At 37.4% G+C, this 15,336-nt stretch overlaps 3 non-coding genes across 3 annotated transcripts; all 3 read right to left on the bottom strand.

Moving 5' to 3' along the window:
* Positions 1-2,033: 2,033 nt before the first annotated feature.
* TRNAA-CGC (transfer RNA alanine (anticodon CGC)) lies at positions 2,034-2,106 on the bottom strand. Its single transcript has one exon. It is a non-coding gene; the product is annotated as a tRNA-Ala (tRNA).
* A 178-nt stretch (positions 2,107-2,284) lies between these two features.
* Positions 2,285-2,357, bottom strand: TRNAV-AAC (transfer RNA valine (anticodon AAC)). Its single transcript has one exon. It is a non-coding gene; the product is annotated as a tRNA-Val (tRNA).
* A 2,619-nt stretch (positions 2,358-4,976) lies between these two features.
* Positions 4,977-5,049, bottom strand: TRNAV-UAC (transfer RNA valine (anticodon UAC)). Its single transcript has one exon. It is a non-coding gene; the product is annotated as a tRNA-Val (tRNA).
* Positions 5,050-15,336: the final 10,287 nt, after the last annotated feature.

The following is a 15,336-nucleotide window of genomic DNA, read 5'->3' as shown; positions in this document are numbered from 1 at the left end:
CCGTTATTCGGGAACAAAGCCATGAACTTTATATATCGTGGGTTGATAGGGTATTATTTCAACACCAAGCACAGATGGGTTTCCATGGAGATTGAACCCAGGACCCTCTGCATGTAAAGCACACGTGATTACCACTACACTATAAAACCTGCCAAAAAATTATAGAGCATTGGCTATCGGAGCACAATTGTGACTGACGGGACCTTTTTATTGCTGAAGAAAAGTGTTTTTGGTTAATGAAACATTTTACAATTTTTATTACATATTTTACTAGTTTTATTGCTTAAATTGAAGTTTATATTGAATGTGTTACTTTTTTCTACATAGTTTGGTCTTTTGCTTTTGTATTTATGGGAACTATATTTTTTGAAACAAACAGTATTTTTATAATATGGGATTATGTTTTCCGCTAAAATGGTCAATAAATAAGAAACCAAAAATCGTAGTTCTCTTGGAGATGGAAGCCAAAATGTATTGTCATTTGGCAACGAAACCAAGAATTTCATATACTACAAGTTAATAGGAAATTACTTCAACACCGAAAAAAGATTGGTTTCACTGGGGATTGAACACAGGACTTTCTGCGTGTGAAGCAGACGTGATGTTCACTACACTATGAAACCTGTGAAATCCTGCAAAGCATTAGCAATTGGAGACGAGTTTTGACCGCCAGGGGAAAAAAAATTATTCGTAGTTCTGTTGGTGATGGAAGCCAAAACATCCCATCCTTCAGCTACAAAGCAAAGAACTTCATATATTGTATTTTGATAGAGTATTATTTCAACAACAAGAACAGATGGGTTTCACTTAGGATTGAACCCAGGCCCTTCTGCGTGTTAAGCAGACGTCATGACCACTACACTATGAAACCTGATGGATAGTTGCTGTGTAGCTAGCAGAGCAGAATTGTGACGGACAAGGCCTTTTTATTGCTGAAGGAAAGAATTTTTGGTAATGAAACATTTACAATTTTTATTACATATTTTACCAGTTTTTTTCCTACAAAGGGATTTTGCTTAAATTGAAGTTTACATTGAATGAGTTACTTTTTTCTACATAGTTTGCTTTTGTATTTATGGGAACTATATATTTTGAAAGAAACAGGATTTTTATAATATGGGAGTATGTTTTCTGCTAAAATAGTCAATAAAAAAGAAACCCAAAATCGTAGTTCTCTTGGTGATGGAAGCCAAAATGTATTGTCATTTGGCAACGAAACCAAGAATTTCATATATTACAAGTCGATAGGAAATTACTTCAACACCAAAACGGATTGGTTTCACTGGGGATTGAACCCAGGACCTTCTGCGTGTGATGCAGACATGATGACCACTACACTATGCAACCTTTGAAATCCTGCAAAGTAATGGCAATTAGAGACAAGTTTTGACCGCCAGGGGAAAAAAAACAAATTCGTCGCCCTGTTGATGATGGAAGCCAAAACAACCGGTCATTCGGCAACAAAGCCAAGAACTTCATATATTGCTGGTTGATAGGGTTTTATTTCAACACCATGAACAGATTGGTTTTACTGGGGATTGAAACCAGGACGTTCTGCATGTGAAGCAGATGTGATGACCACTAGACTAAGAAACCTTTGAAATCCTGCAAAGTAATGGCAATTAGAGACGTGTTTTGACTGCCAGGGAAAAAAACAAATTTGTAGCTCTGTTGGTAATGGAAGCTAAAACATCCCTTCATTCGGCAACAAAGCCAAGATCTTCGTATATTGCAGGTTGTTTTTCAACATCATGAACAGATTGGTTTTCCTGGGGATTGAACCCAGACCGTTCTGCATGTGAAGCAGATGTGATGACCACTGACTATGAAACCTTTGAAATCCTGAAAAGTAATGGCAATTAGAGACGAGTTTTGACCGCCAGGGAAAAAAAAAATATGGTCAATAAAAAAGAAACCCAAAATCGTAGTTCCCTTTACGATGGAAGCCAAAATGTATTGTCATTTGGCAACTATAAAAAAGCGTTTCATATATTACAGGTTGATAGCAAAGTACTTCAACAGTGAATATGGCTTGTTTTTACTGGGGATTGAACCCAGGACCTTCTGCGTGCGAAGCAGACGTGATGACCACTACACTATAAAACCTGTGAAATCCTGCAAAGTAATGGCAATTAAAGACGAGTTTTGACCGCCAGGGGAAGAAGAAAAATAATTTGTAGTTCTGTTGGTGATGGAAGCCAAAACATCTTGTCATTCGGCAACAAATCCAAGAACTTCATATATTGTAGTTGGATAGGGTATTATTTCAACATCAAGAACAGATTGGTTTCACTGGGGATTGAACCCAGGACCCTCTGCATGTTAAGCAGACGTGATGACCACTACACTATGAAACCTGAAAAGTCCTGCAAAGTAATGGCAATTAGGGACGAGTTTTGACCGCCAGGGATTAAAAAAAATAATTCGTAAGTCTGTTGGTGATGGAAACAAAAACATACCATCATTCGGCAACAAATCCAAGAACTTCATATATTGTAGTTGGATGAGGTATTATTTCAACATCAAGAACAGATTGGTTTCACTGGGGATTGAACCCAGGACCCTCTGCCTGTTAAGCAGACGTGATGACCACTACACTATGAAACCTGTGATATCCTGCAAAGTAATGGCAATTAGGGACGAGTTTTGACCGCCAGGGATTAAAAAAAATAATTCGTAAGTCTGTTGGTGATGGAAACAAAAACATCCCATCATTCGGCAACAAAGCCTAGAACTTCATATATTATAGTTCAATAGGGTATTATTTTAACACCAGGAACAGATTGGTTTCCCTGGGGATTGAACCCAGGACCTTCTGCACGTAAAGCAGACGTAATGACCACTACACTATGAAACCTTTGAAATCTTGTAAAGTAATGGCAATTAGAGATGAGTTTTGACCGCCAGGGAAAAAAAAACAAATTCGTAGCTCTGTTGGTGATGGAAGCCAAAATATCCCGTCATTCAGTATCAAAGCCAAGAACTTGATATATTGCAGATTGATGGGGTTTTGTTTCAACACCATGAACAGATTGGTTTTACCGGGGATTGAACCCAGGATCTTCTTCGAGTTAAGCTGACGTGATGACCACTACACTAGGAAACCTGATGGAAAGTTATGGTGTATTGGCTAGCAGACCAGAATTGTGACTGACGGGGCCTTTTTATTGGTGAAGGAAAGTATTTTTGGTTAATGAAACATTTACAATTTTATTACATATTTTACCAGTTTTATTCCTACAAAAGGGATTTTGCTTAAATTGAAGTTTACATTGAATGTGTTTCTTTTTTCTACATAGTTTGGTCTTTTGCTTTTGTATTTATGGGAACTATATATTTTGAAACAAACAGGATTTTTATAATATGGGATTATGTTTTCTGCTAAAATGGTCAATAAAAAAGAAATCCAGATCGTAGTTCTCCTTGTGATAGAAGCCAAAATGTATTGTCATTTGGCAATGAAACCAAGAATTTCATATCTTACAGGTTGATAGGAAATTACTTCAACACCGAAAACAGATTGGTTTCACTAGGGATTGAACCAGAACGTTCTGCATGTGAAGCAGACTTAATGACCACCACACTAGAAAACCTGTGAAATCCTGCAAAATAATGGCAATTACAGACGAGTTTTGACCGCCAGGGAAAAAAAAAAATAAATAATAATTCGTAGTTCTGTTGGTGATGGAAGCCAAAACATACCGTTATTCGGGAACAAAGCCATGAACTTTATATATCGTGGGTTGATAGGGTATTATTTCAACACCAAGCACAGATGGGTTTCCATGGAGATTGAACCCAGGACCCTCTGCATGTAAAGCACACGTGATTACCACTACACTATAAAACCTGCCAAAAAATTATAGAGCATTGGCTATCGGAGCACAATTGTGACTGACGGGACCTTTTTATTGCTGAAGAAAAGTGTTTTTGGTTAATGAAACATTTTACAATTTTTATTACATATTTTACTAGTTTTATTGCTTAAATTGAAGTTTATATTGAATGTGTTACTTTTTTCTACATAGTTTGGTCTTTTGCTTTTGTATTTATGGGAACTATATTTTTTGAAACAAACAGTATTTTTATAATATGGGATTATGTTTTCCGCTAAAATGGTCAATAAATAAGAAACCAAAAATCGTAGTTCTCTTGGAGATGGAAGCCAAAATGTATTGTCATTTGGCAACGAAACCAAGAATTTCATATACTACAAGTTAATAGGAAATTACTTCAACACCGAAAAAAGATTGGTTTCACTGGGGATTGAACACAGGACTTTCTGCGTGTGAAGCAGACGTGATGTTCACTACACTATGAAACCTGTGAAATCCTGCAAAGCATTAGCAATTGGAGACGAGTTTTGACCGCCAGGGGAAAAAAAATTATTCGTAGTTCTGTTGGTGATGGAAGCCAAAACATCCCATCCTTCAGCTACAAAGCAAAGAACTTCATATATTGTATTTTGATAGAGTATTATTTCAACAACAAGAACAGATGGGTTTCACTTAGGATTGAACCCAGGCCCTTCTGCGTGTTAAGCAGACGTCATGACCACTACACTATGAAACCTGATGGATAGTTGCTGTGTAGCTAGCAGAGCAGAATTGTGACGGACAAGGCCTTTTTATTGCTGAAGGAAAGAATTTTTGGTAATGAAACATTTACAATTTTTATTACATATTTTACCAGTTTTTTTCCTACAAAGGGATTTTGCTTAAATTGAAGTTTACATTGAATGAGTTACTTTTTTCTACATAGTTTGCTTTTGTATTTATGGGAACTATATATTTTGAAAGAAACAGGATTTTTATAATATGGGATTATGTTTTCTGCTAAAATGGTCAATAAAAAAGAAACCCAAAATCGTAGTTCTCCTTGTGATAGAAGCTAAAATGTATTGTCATTTGGCAACGAAACCAATAATTTCATATCTCACAGGTTGATAGGAAACTACTTCAACACCGAAAATAGACTGGTTTCACTGGGGATTGAACCCAGGACCTTCTGCGTGTAAAGCAGACAAGATTACCACTACACTATGAAACCTGACAAAACATTACAGACTATTGGCTATCGGAGCAGAATTGTGACTGATGGGGCCTTTTCATTGCGGAAGAAAAGTGTTTTGGTTAATGAAACATTTACAATTTTTCTTACATATTTTACTACTTTTATTTCTACAAAGGGATTTTGCTTAAATTGAAGTTTATATTGAATAAGTTACTTTTTTCTACATAGTTTGGTCTTTTGCTTTTGTATTTATGGGAACTATATTTTTTGAAACAAACAGGATTTTTATAATATATTATTATGTTTTCTGCTAAAATGGTCAATAAAAAAGAAACCCAAAATCGTAGTTCTCTTGGTGATGGAAGCCAAAATGTATTGTTATTTGGCAACAAAGCCAAGAACTTCTTATATTGTAGTTTGGTAGGGTATTATTTCAACACCAAGAACAGATTGGTTTTACTGGGGATTGAACCCAGGACCGTCTGCTTGTTATGCATACGTGATGACCACTACACTATGAAACCTTTGAAATCCTGCAAACTAATGGCAATTAAATAATTCGTAGTTCTGTTGGTGATGGAAGCCAAAACATCCCGTTATTCGGGAACAAAGCCAAGAACTTAATATATTGCAGGTTGATAGGGTATTATTTCCACACAAAGAGCAGATGGGTTTCACTGGGGATTGAACCCAGGACCTTCTGCGTGTAAAACAAATGTGATTACCACTACACTACGAAGGCTGACAAAAAACTATAGAGTATTGGCTATCGGAGCAGAATGGTGACTGACTTTTTATTGCTGAAGAAAAGTATTTTTGGTTAATGAAACATTTACAATTTTTATTACATATTTTGCCATTTTTGTTCCCACAAAGTTATTTTGCTTAAAATGAAGTGTACATTAAATGTGTTACTTGTTTCTCCATAGTTTGGTCTTTTGCTTTTGTATTTATGGGAACTATATATTTTGAAACAAACAGGATTTTTATAATATGGGATTATGTTTTCTGCTAAAATGGTCAATAAAGAAGAAACCCAAAATCAAAGTTCTCTTGGTGATGGAAGCCAAAATGTATTGTCATTTGGCAACTTAACCAAGAATTTCATATATTACAAGTCGATAGAAAAATTACTTCAACACCGAAAATGGATTGGTTTCACTGGGGATTGAACCCAGGATCTTCTGCGTGTGAAGCAGACATGATGACCACTACACTATGAAACCTGTGAAATCCCGCAAAGTAAGGGCAATTAGAGACGAGTTTTGACCGCCAGGGGAAAAAAAAAAATAATAATTCGTAGTTCTGTTGCTGATGGAAGCCAAAACATCTCATAAGTCGGCAACAAAGCCAACAACTTCTTTTTTTGCAGGTTGATAGGGTTTTCTTTCAACACCTTGAACAGATTGGTTTTACGGGGGATTGAACCTAGAACCTTCTGCATGTTAAGCAGACGTGATGACCACTACACTATGAAACCTGATGAAAAGTTACTGTGTATTGGCTAGCAGAGCAGAATTGTGACTGACGGGGTCTTTGTATTGCTGAAGGAAAGTATTTTTGGTTAATGAAACATTTACAATTTTTATTACATATTTTACCAGTTTAATTCCTACAAAGGGATTTTGCTTAAATTGAAGTTTACATTGAATGTGTTACTTTTTTCTACATAGTTTCGTCATTTTCTTTTGTATTTATGGGAACTATATATTTTGAAACAAACAGGATTTTTATAATATGGGATTATGTTTTCTGCTAAAATGGTCAATAAAAAAGAAACCCAAAATCATAGTTCTCCTTGTGATAGAAGCCAAAATGTATTGTCATTTGGCAACGAAACTAAGGAATTCATATCTTACAGGTTGATAGCAAATTACTTCAACATCGAAAGCAGATTGGTATCACTGGGAATTGAACCCGGAATGTTCTACATGTAAAGAAGACTTGATGGCCACCACACTAGAAAGCCTGTGAAATCCTGCAAAGTAATGGCAATTAGAGACGAGTTTTGAACGCCAGGGGCAACAAAATAATAATTCGTAGTTCTGTTGGTGATGGAAGCCAAAACATCCCGTTATTCGGGAACAAAGCCAAGAACTTAATATATTGCAGGTTGATAGGGTATTATTTCCACACAAAGAGCAGATGGGTTTCACTGGGGATTGAACCCAGGACCTTCTGCGTGTAAAACAAATGTGATTACCACTACACTACGAAGCCTGACAAAAAACTATAGAGTATTGGCTATCGGAGCAGAATTGTGACTGACGGGGCCTTTTTATTGCTGAAGAAAAGTATTTTTGGTTAATGAAACATTTACAATTTTTATTACATATTTTGCCATTTTTGTTCCCACAAAGTTATTTTGCTTAAAATGAAGTTTACATTAAATGTGTTACTTGTTTCTCCATAGTTTGGTCTTTTGCTTTTGTATTTATGGGAACTATATATTTTGAAACAAACAGGATTTTTATAATATGGGATTATGTTTTCTGCTAAAATGGTCAATAAAGAAGAAACCCAAAATCAAAGTTCTCTTGGTGATGGAAGCCAAAATGTATTGTCATTTGGCAACTTAACCAAGAATTTTATATAATACAAGTCGATAGAAAAGTTACTTCAACACCGAAAATGGATTGGTTTCACTGGGGATTGAACCCAGGATCTTCTGCGTGTGAAGCAGACATGATGACCGCTACACTATGAAACCTGTGAAATCCCGCGAAGTAAGGGCAATTAGAGACGAGTTTTGACCGCCAGGGAATTATAAAAAATTATAATTCGCAGTTCTGTTGCTGATGGAAGCCAAAACATCTCATCATTCTGCAACAAAGCCAAGAACTTCTTTTTTTGCAGGTTGATAGGGTTTTATTTCAACACCTTGAACAGATTGGTTTTACTGGGGATTGAATCTAGGACCTTCTGCGTGTTAAGCAGACGTGATGACCACTACACTATGAAACCTGATGAAAAGTTACTGTGTATTTGCTAGCAGAGCAGAATTGTGACTGACGGGGCCTTTTTATTGCTGAAGGAAAGTATTTTTGTTTAATGAAACATTTACATTTTTATTACATATTTTACCAGTTTTATTACTAGAAAGGGATTTTGCTTAAATTGAAGTTTACATTGAATGTGTTACTTTTTTCTACATAGTTTCGTCATTTTCTTTTGTATTTATGGGAACTATATATTTTGAAACAAACAGGATTTTTATAATATGGGATTATGTTTTCTGCTAAAATGGTCAATAAAAAAGAAACCCAAAATCATAGTTCTCCTTGTGATAGAAGCCAAAATGTATTGTCATTTGGCAACGAAACTAAGAAATTCATATCTTACAGGTTGATAGCAACTTACTTCAACACCGAAAGCAGATTGGTATCACTGGGAATTGAACCCAGAATGTTCTACATGGAAAGAAGACTTGATGGCCACCACACTAGAAAGCCTGTGAAATCCTGCAAAGTAATGGCAATTAGAGACGAGTTTTGAACGCCAGGGGCAACAAAATAATAATTCGTAGTTCTGTTGGTGATGGAAGCCAAAACATCCCGTTATTCGGGAACAAAGCCAAGAACTTCATATATTGCAGGTTGATAGGGTATTATTTCCACACAAAGAGCAGATGGGTTTCACTGGGGATTGAACCCAGGACCTTCTGCGTGTAAAACAAATGTGATTACCACTACACTACGAAGCCTGACAAAAAACTAGAGTATTGGCTATCGGAGCAGAATTGTGACTGACGGGGCCTTTTTATTGCTGAAGAAAAGTATTTTTGGTTAATGAAACATTTACAATTTTTATTACATATTTTGCCATTTTTGTTCCCACAAAGTTATTTTGCTTAAAATGAAGTTTACATTAAATGTGTTACTTGTTTCTCCATAGTTTGGTCTTTTGCTTTTGTATTTATGGGAACTATATATTTTGAAACAAACAGGATTTTTATAATATGGGATTATGTTTTCTGCTAAAATGGTCAATAAAGAAGAAACCCAAAATCAAAGTTCTCTTGGTGATGGAAGCCAAAATGTATTGTCATTTGGCAACTTAACCAAGAATTTTATATATTACAAGTCGATAGAAAAGTTACTTCAACACCGAAAATGGATTGGTTTCACTGGGGATTGAACCCAGGATCTTCTGCGTGTGAAGCAGACATGATGACCGCTACACTATGAAACCTGTGAAATCCCGCAAAGTAAGGGCAATTAGAGACGAGTTTTGACCGCCAGGGAATTATAAAAAATTATAATTCGTAGTTCTGTTGCTGATGGAAGCCAAAACATCTCATCATTCTGCAACAAAGCCAAGAACTTCTTTTTTTGCAGGTTGATAGGGTTTTATTTCAACACCTTGAACAGATTGGTTTTACTGGGGATTGAATCTAGGACCTTCTGCGTGTTAAGCAGACGTGATGACCACTACACTATGAAACCTGATGAAAAGTTACTGTGTATTGGCTAGCAGAGCAGAATTGTGACTGACGGGGCCTTTTTATTGCTGAAGGAAAGTATTTTTGTTTAATGAAACATTTACATTTTTATTACATATTTTACCAGTTTTATTACTAGAAAGGGATTTTGCTTAAATTGAAGTTTACATTAAATGTGTTACTTTTTTCTACATAGTTTGTTCTTTTGCTTTTGTATTTATGGGAACTATATATTTTAAATCAAACAGGATTTTTATAATATGGGATTATGTTTTCTGCTAAAATGGTCAATAAAAAAGAAACCCAAAATCGTAGTTCTCTTGGTGATGGAAGCCAGTTCTCTTGGTGATGGAAGCCAAAATGTATTGTCATTTGGCAAAGAAACCAAGAATTTCATATATTACAAGTCGATCGGAAAATACTTCAACACTGAAAATGGATTGGTTTCACTGGGGATTGAACCCAGGACCTTCTGAATGTGAAGCAGATGTGATGACCACTACTCTATGAACCCTGTGCAATCCTGCAAAGTAATGGCAATTAGAGACGAGTTTTGACCGCCAGGGAAAAAAAAAAAAAACATTTCGTAGTTCTGTTGGTGATGGAAGCCAAAACATCCCGTCATTCAGCAACAAAGCCAAGAACTTCACATATTGCAAGTTGATAGGGCATTACTTCAATACTAAGAAGAGATTGGTTTCGCTGGGGATTGAACCCAGGACCTTCTACATGTAAAACAGACGTGATGACCACTACACTATGAAACCTGGTGGATTGATATAGTGTATTAGCTAGCAGAGCAGAATTGTGACTGACAGGGCTTTTTAATTGCTGAAGGAAAGTATTTTTGGTTAATGAAACATTTACAATTTTTTTTACATATTTTACCAGTTTTATTCCTACAAAGCGATTTTGCTTAAACTGAAGTTTATATTGAATGTGTTCCTTTTTTCTACATAGTTTGGTTTTTTGCTTTTGTTTTTATGGTAACTATATATTTTGAAACAAACAGGATTTTTATAATATGGGATTATGTTTTCTGCTAAAATGGTAAGTAAAAAAGATACCCAAAATCGTAGTTCTCTTGGTGATGGAAGCCAAAATGTATTGTCATATGGCAACAAAACCAATATTTCTTATATTACAGGTTGATAAGAAATTACTTCAACACCGAAAACAAATTGGTTTCACTGAGGTTTGAACTAAGGACTTTCTGCATGTGAAGCAGACGTGATGACCACTGCACTATGAAACCTGTGGAATTCTGCAAAGTAATGGCAATTAGAGACGAGTTTTGACCGCCAGGTAAGAAAAACAAATTCGTAGTTCTGTTTGTGATGGAAGCCAAAAACATACCATCATTCGGCAACAAAGCCAAGAACTTCATATATTGCATGTTGATGAATGTTATTTCACCACCAAGAACAGATTGGTTTCAATGGGTATTGAACCCAGGACTTTCTGCGTGTTAAGCAGACGTGATGACCACTACACTATGAAACCTGATATAAAGTTATAGTGTATTGGTTAGCAGAGCAGAATTGTTACTGAATGGGCCTTTTTATTGCTGAAGGAAAGTCTTGTTGGTTAACGAAATATTTACAATTTTTATTACATATTTTACCCGTTTTATTCCCACAAAGGGATTTTGCTTAAATTGAAGTTTATATTGAATGTGTTACTTTTTTCTACAGAGTTTGGTCTTTTGCTTTTGTAATTATGGAAACTATATATTTTGAAACAAACAGGATTTTTATAATATGTGATTATGTTTTCTGCTAAAATGGTCAATAAAAAAGAAACCCAAAATCGTAGTTCTCTTGGTGATGGAAGCCAAAATGTATTGTCATTTGGCAACAAAACTAAGATTTTCATATTTTACAGTTTGATAGGAAATTACTTCAACACCGAAAACGGGTTGCTTTCACTGGGGATTGAACCCAGGAACTTCTGAGTGTGAAGCAGAAAAGTTTGTGATTTCTTCTGGTGGACCAACCCAAATCAGCAGCATGTCATCCAGGTATCTGCCATACCATAGGATGCTGCTGCTGCTGCTTCTGCTGCTGCTGCTGCTTCTGCTGCTGCTGCTGCTTCTGCTGCTGCTGCTGCTGCTTCTGCTGCTGCTGCTGCTTCTGCTGCTGCTGCTGCTGCTTCTGCTGCTGCTGCTGCTGCTGCTTCTGCTGCTGCTGCTGCTGCTGCTGCTGCATGGGTTGGCATCACCGTATAAAAACTGTTCCTCCCACCTCGCTATGACAATATTAGCCAGCAAGTGGGAGAATCGAGCCCCATACTGACTCCCCTACACTGCAAATAATACTGTACTGTCCATCAATGGGCAAATAATTGTGTTGTAAGAGAAACTGTACAGCCATCAAAATAAAATCCTTAAGTTCAGTGGGATTCAGTGCTGAATCTGTCCATATGTTGTGACAGAGATCTTAATGCTATATTGTGTGGTATTGAAGGGTACAATGAAATTACATCGCATGAGAGCCATCGATAGTTTTTTTGCCAATGAAATTTATCTAATGCTTTGACAATCTCTTTCGTGTCTTTGATAAAACCTGGGATGTTATAAACCAATGGTTGCAAAAATTGATCCACCCAACCTCCTAATTTTTCCCCCAAAGACCCTATGCCGGAGACAATGGGCCTGAGGTGGGAGCTAAAATGTTATTATGTATTTTAGGTGATGAATGGTAAATTGGTACCACAGGAAATGACACAAATAGATTGTCTTTTATTTTACTATCAATGGCTCCCATACAAACACCCTCTTCCAAGATTTTTAACATAAGAATATTGTAATGGTCAGTAGGATCATTTTGTAGTTCCGTATAGGTATCCGGGTCCTGTAGATCGGAGAGAGTTAATTTCTTATATAGGCCAGAGTCGAGCAGGACAATCAACCCCCCTTTATCTGCTTGTCTGATCACTATGTTAGTATTATGAATTAGTTCAGACAATGCGGTTCTTTCTCCTTTTGTGAGATTATCTCTGTAAAGGGAGAGTGTCCTGCTCAGCTCTGTTAAAGGCCACTTCACACATAACGAGATCGTGAACGAGATCGTTACTACGTCACAGTTTCTGGGGGGAGGTCAAGCTGCAAGCTTGGTGGATGCATCCTCTTTGGTGTACTTCGCAGGGGCTGGCGAGGAATCCATGTAGTTGAATGATGGGGCTGGTTCATCTTGCATATAGTGTCAGTGTCATCAAGTTATCCTCGGCCTGCCTTTCTTAGGACTTCAAACATTAGTCTCTCTGCTTGCTCCCTCTGTGTGGAATCCAGTTTGCTGAGTCTGTCTGATGCAAATGTCGCAAAGCTATCAACTGGAGTGCTTTTTGGCTGGGATAGCAGTTTGTTTGCCAAAGAATAAAATTCAGCGGATGTCACAGGGGTGGTGGCCTTCTTTTTGCGGAAATTTGTTCGCCGCATTTCACCAGAGGGTGCAGGTGCCTCATTATCCTCCACAATAGGCTCGATAGATGTGGTGGGGTTCTCATTCAGTTGGGGCCTCACCATATCTGTCTGAGGGTTCTGCGGGAACAGAAAAATAAATGTTAAGTAAAAGTCATACATTAATAGTTATGAAATTTAATTTAAGTGTGACAAAATTGTATTGGAGTGTACTTATCTGAACTGGAAGGGATAACTTTTCAAAACTGCACAATAAATCATGGTAACAAGAAGTTACTATTTTGTATTCCTCAATGGCATGTACATAAAAAGTTTTAATGCTATGTACCGTGAAGCAAATAAGGTACTTACATCTACAACAGCGGAGGTGTTGTCATCGATCGGGATGTCATCGATTGGGATGTCTGTTTCCAGGTCTTGGTTTGGTTGGTAGGAGCTTTCCATCCTTCGAGGTAGTTCTTGGTCCCTTGTGAATTCAAGGAGATTAAAGTACCACAAAGGTGAAACAAACACCTGGTCGGTGCCGGCCCCTGACTTTTTGGATTTGTCCACCTTATTAGCTTGCTTCTTGTATACAGTCCTCAATCCTTGTATTTTCTTTTTTACAAGTTTGGCATCCACCGCCTTGCCTCCACTGTGTTTTTTAAAAAGCTCCACCAGTTGGGCATAGGCGGCTTGTTTTTTGATTCTGTCCGAATATTCTGCGGATTTGATTTTCCACAAGCAGGGCAGTGATTTATACAAATCCAGAAGCTCACGCACAAACTCTTCTTTGTTATAATAAGCCATCTGAAATAAAGAATGCAAAATTTATATGTAAACATAAAAGAAGTTGCAATAAACCGATCACAATTTTGGGTTATGGTGTGGCAGAGACTAAAATGGCCGCCCCTATGTGTGGCAGAAACACAAAATGGTGGCTGTAGCTGAGAGACAAAAGAGCCAGCGATGCTAGGATAGGACACATTACAAACAGCACAATGGAGAGACCCCTCTTTAAAAGGCATTATACACACACAGATAAAAGCCAGCAACTTTAATCAACTCACATAATAAATATTAACATATATCTAACAGCAAGAACATTAATCAAAAATAAGCGCCCCCCCCCAAAAAAGACCTACCTTTTCAAAGAAGTGTATATCTGTCTATCAGTGTAGAATCCTAGCGGAATCGCAAATACGATCTCACCGACACTCGAGAATGCTGGAGGGATAACTCCGAGTGCAGATGCGGCTTCGATCCGAAAAACACACCAACAAAGCGACCGGGTACAATGGACGAAAGAATTAGGGTGGAGTCGCAGGTTCTATCTCAAAGCAAAGCGCAAAAGAAGTGACAAAGGGTGACGCGATACAAAATTTAACCGCTAGATATGCCCCCTGCATGCCCAATCAGAACGCAGTATTGGCAACCAATCAGAGCGGAGGGTGTGGAAAAGGCGACGCCCGCCTGGCCGCCCAATCAGAACACAGTATTGGCCACCAATGAAAGCGGAGGGGGGTATGGAAAAGGCGACGCAAATGCACGCCTACGTGACTCACTGCATCTTACTACACCCCTAATGGGATTGGAATCGTTAACATAGTTGCTGTGTGACAGGGTCCCAACGATTTGAAAGATCGTTATACGGGACGCATGCTCGTTCCTAAAGTCGTTACGTGTGACACCCAACATGCGATTTCAACAATGACTCATAAACGATCCAGAAAGTGTGACGTAGTAGCGATCTCGTTCACGATCTCGTTATGTGTGACTGGACCTTAATTCTTGGACTATCAGTTCTTGAAAAGTGTACATTATCATTGGTCGTGATTGAACTGGATATGTCTGATTAGACAACTGAATTTTTGATCTAATGTCTTCAGACTAAAATTGCTGATTCTGGTCCGACTGGAGTAGATGGAGGGCCATGATAGCTTTTTGTTCTTGGAACAATGGGTAGTCATTTGCAATATAAGGTTTATCAGTTGGTACAATAGTCTCTTGGATATTTTCTGTTGTCTCTGTATCTTGAAAGAAGTGTCGCTTTAATGTTAAATTTCTGGCAAATTTTTTCAGGTCTAAGATGGTATGGAAGACAACAAAATTAGTATTAGGTGAGAATCCCAAGCCCTTGCTTAATAGTGAAATTTGATTCTCTGAAAGGATATAAGCAGATAGGTTCCAGACTGGCACATTATCGGGCACTAATTGTAATTTCGGGCTCCTTATATGTTTTTTTTATGAAATTCTGCGAAGTAATGGCAATTAGAGACAACTTTTGACCTCCAGGAAAAAAAAACAAATTCGTAGTTCTAATGGTGATGGAAGCCAAAACATCCCGTCATTCGGCAACAAAGCCAATAACTTCATATATTGCAGGTTGATAGGGTGTTATTTCAACACCAAGAACAGATTGGTTTCACTGAGGATTAAACCTAGGACCTTCTGCGCGTTAAGCAGACGTGATGACCACTACACT

The sequence above is a fragment of the Anomaloglossus baeobatrachus genome, chromosome 2 (assembly GCF_048569485.1).
Source record: "Anomaloglossus baeobatrachus isolate aAnoBae1 chromosome 2, aAnoBae1.hap1, whole genome shotgun sequence".
In the NCBI taxonomy this organism is placed as follows: Eukaryota; Metazoa; Chordata; class Amphibia; order Anura; family Aromobatidae; genus Anomaloglossus; species Anomaloglossus baeobatrachus.
This window is presented reverse-complemented; position numbering and strand designations above follow the sequence as displayed.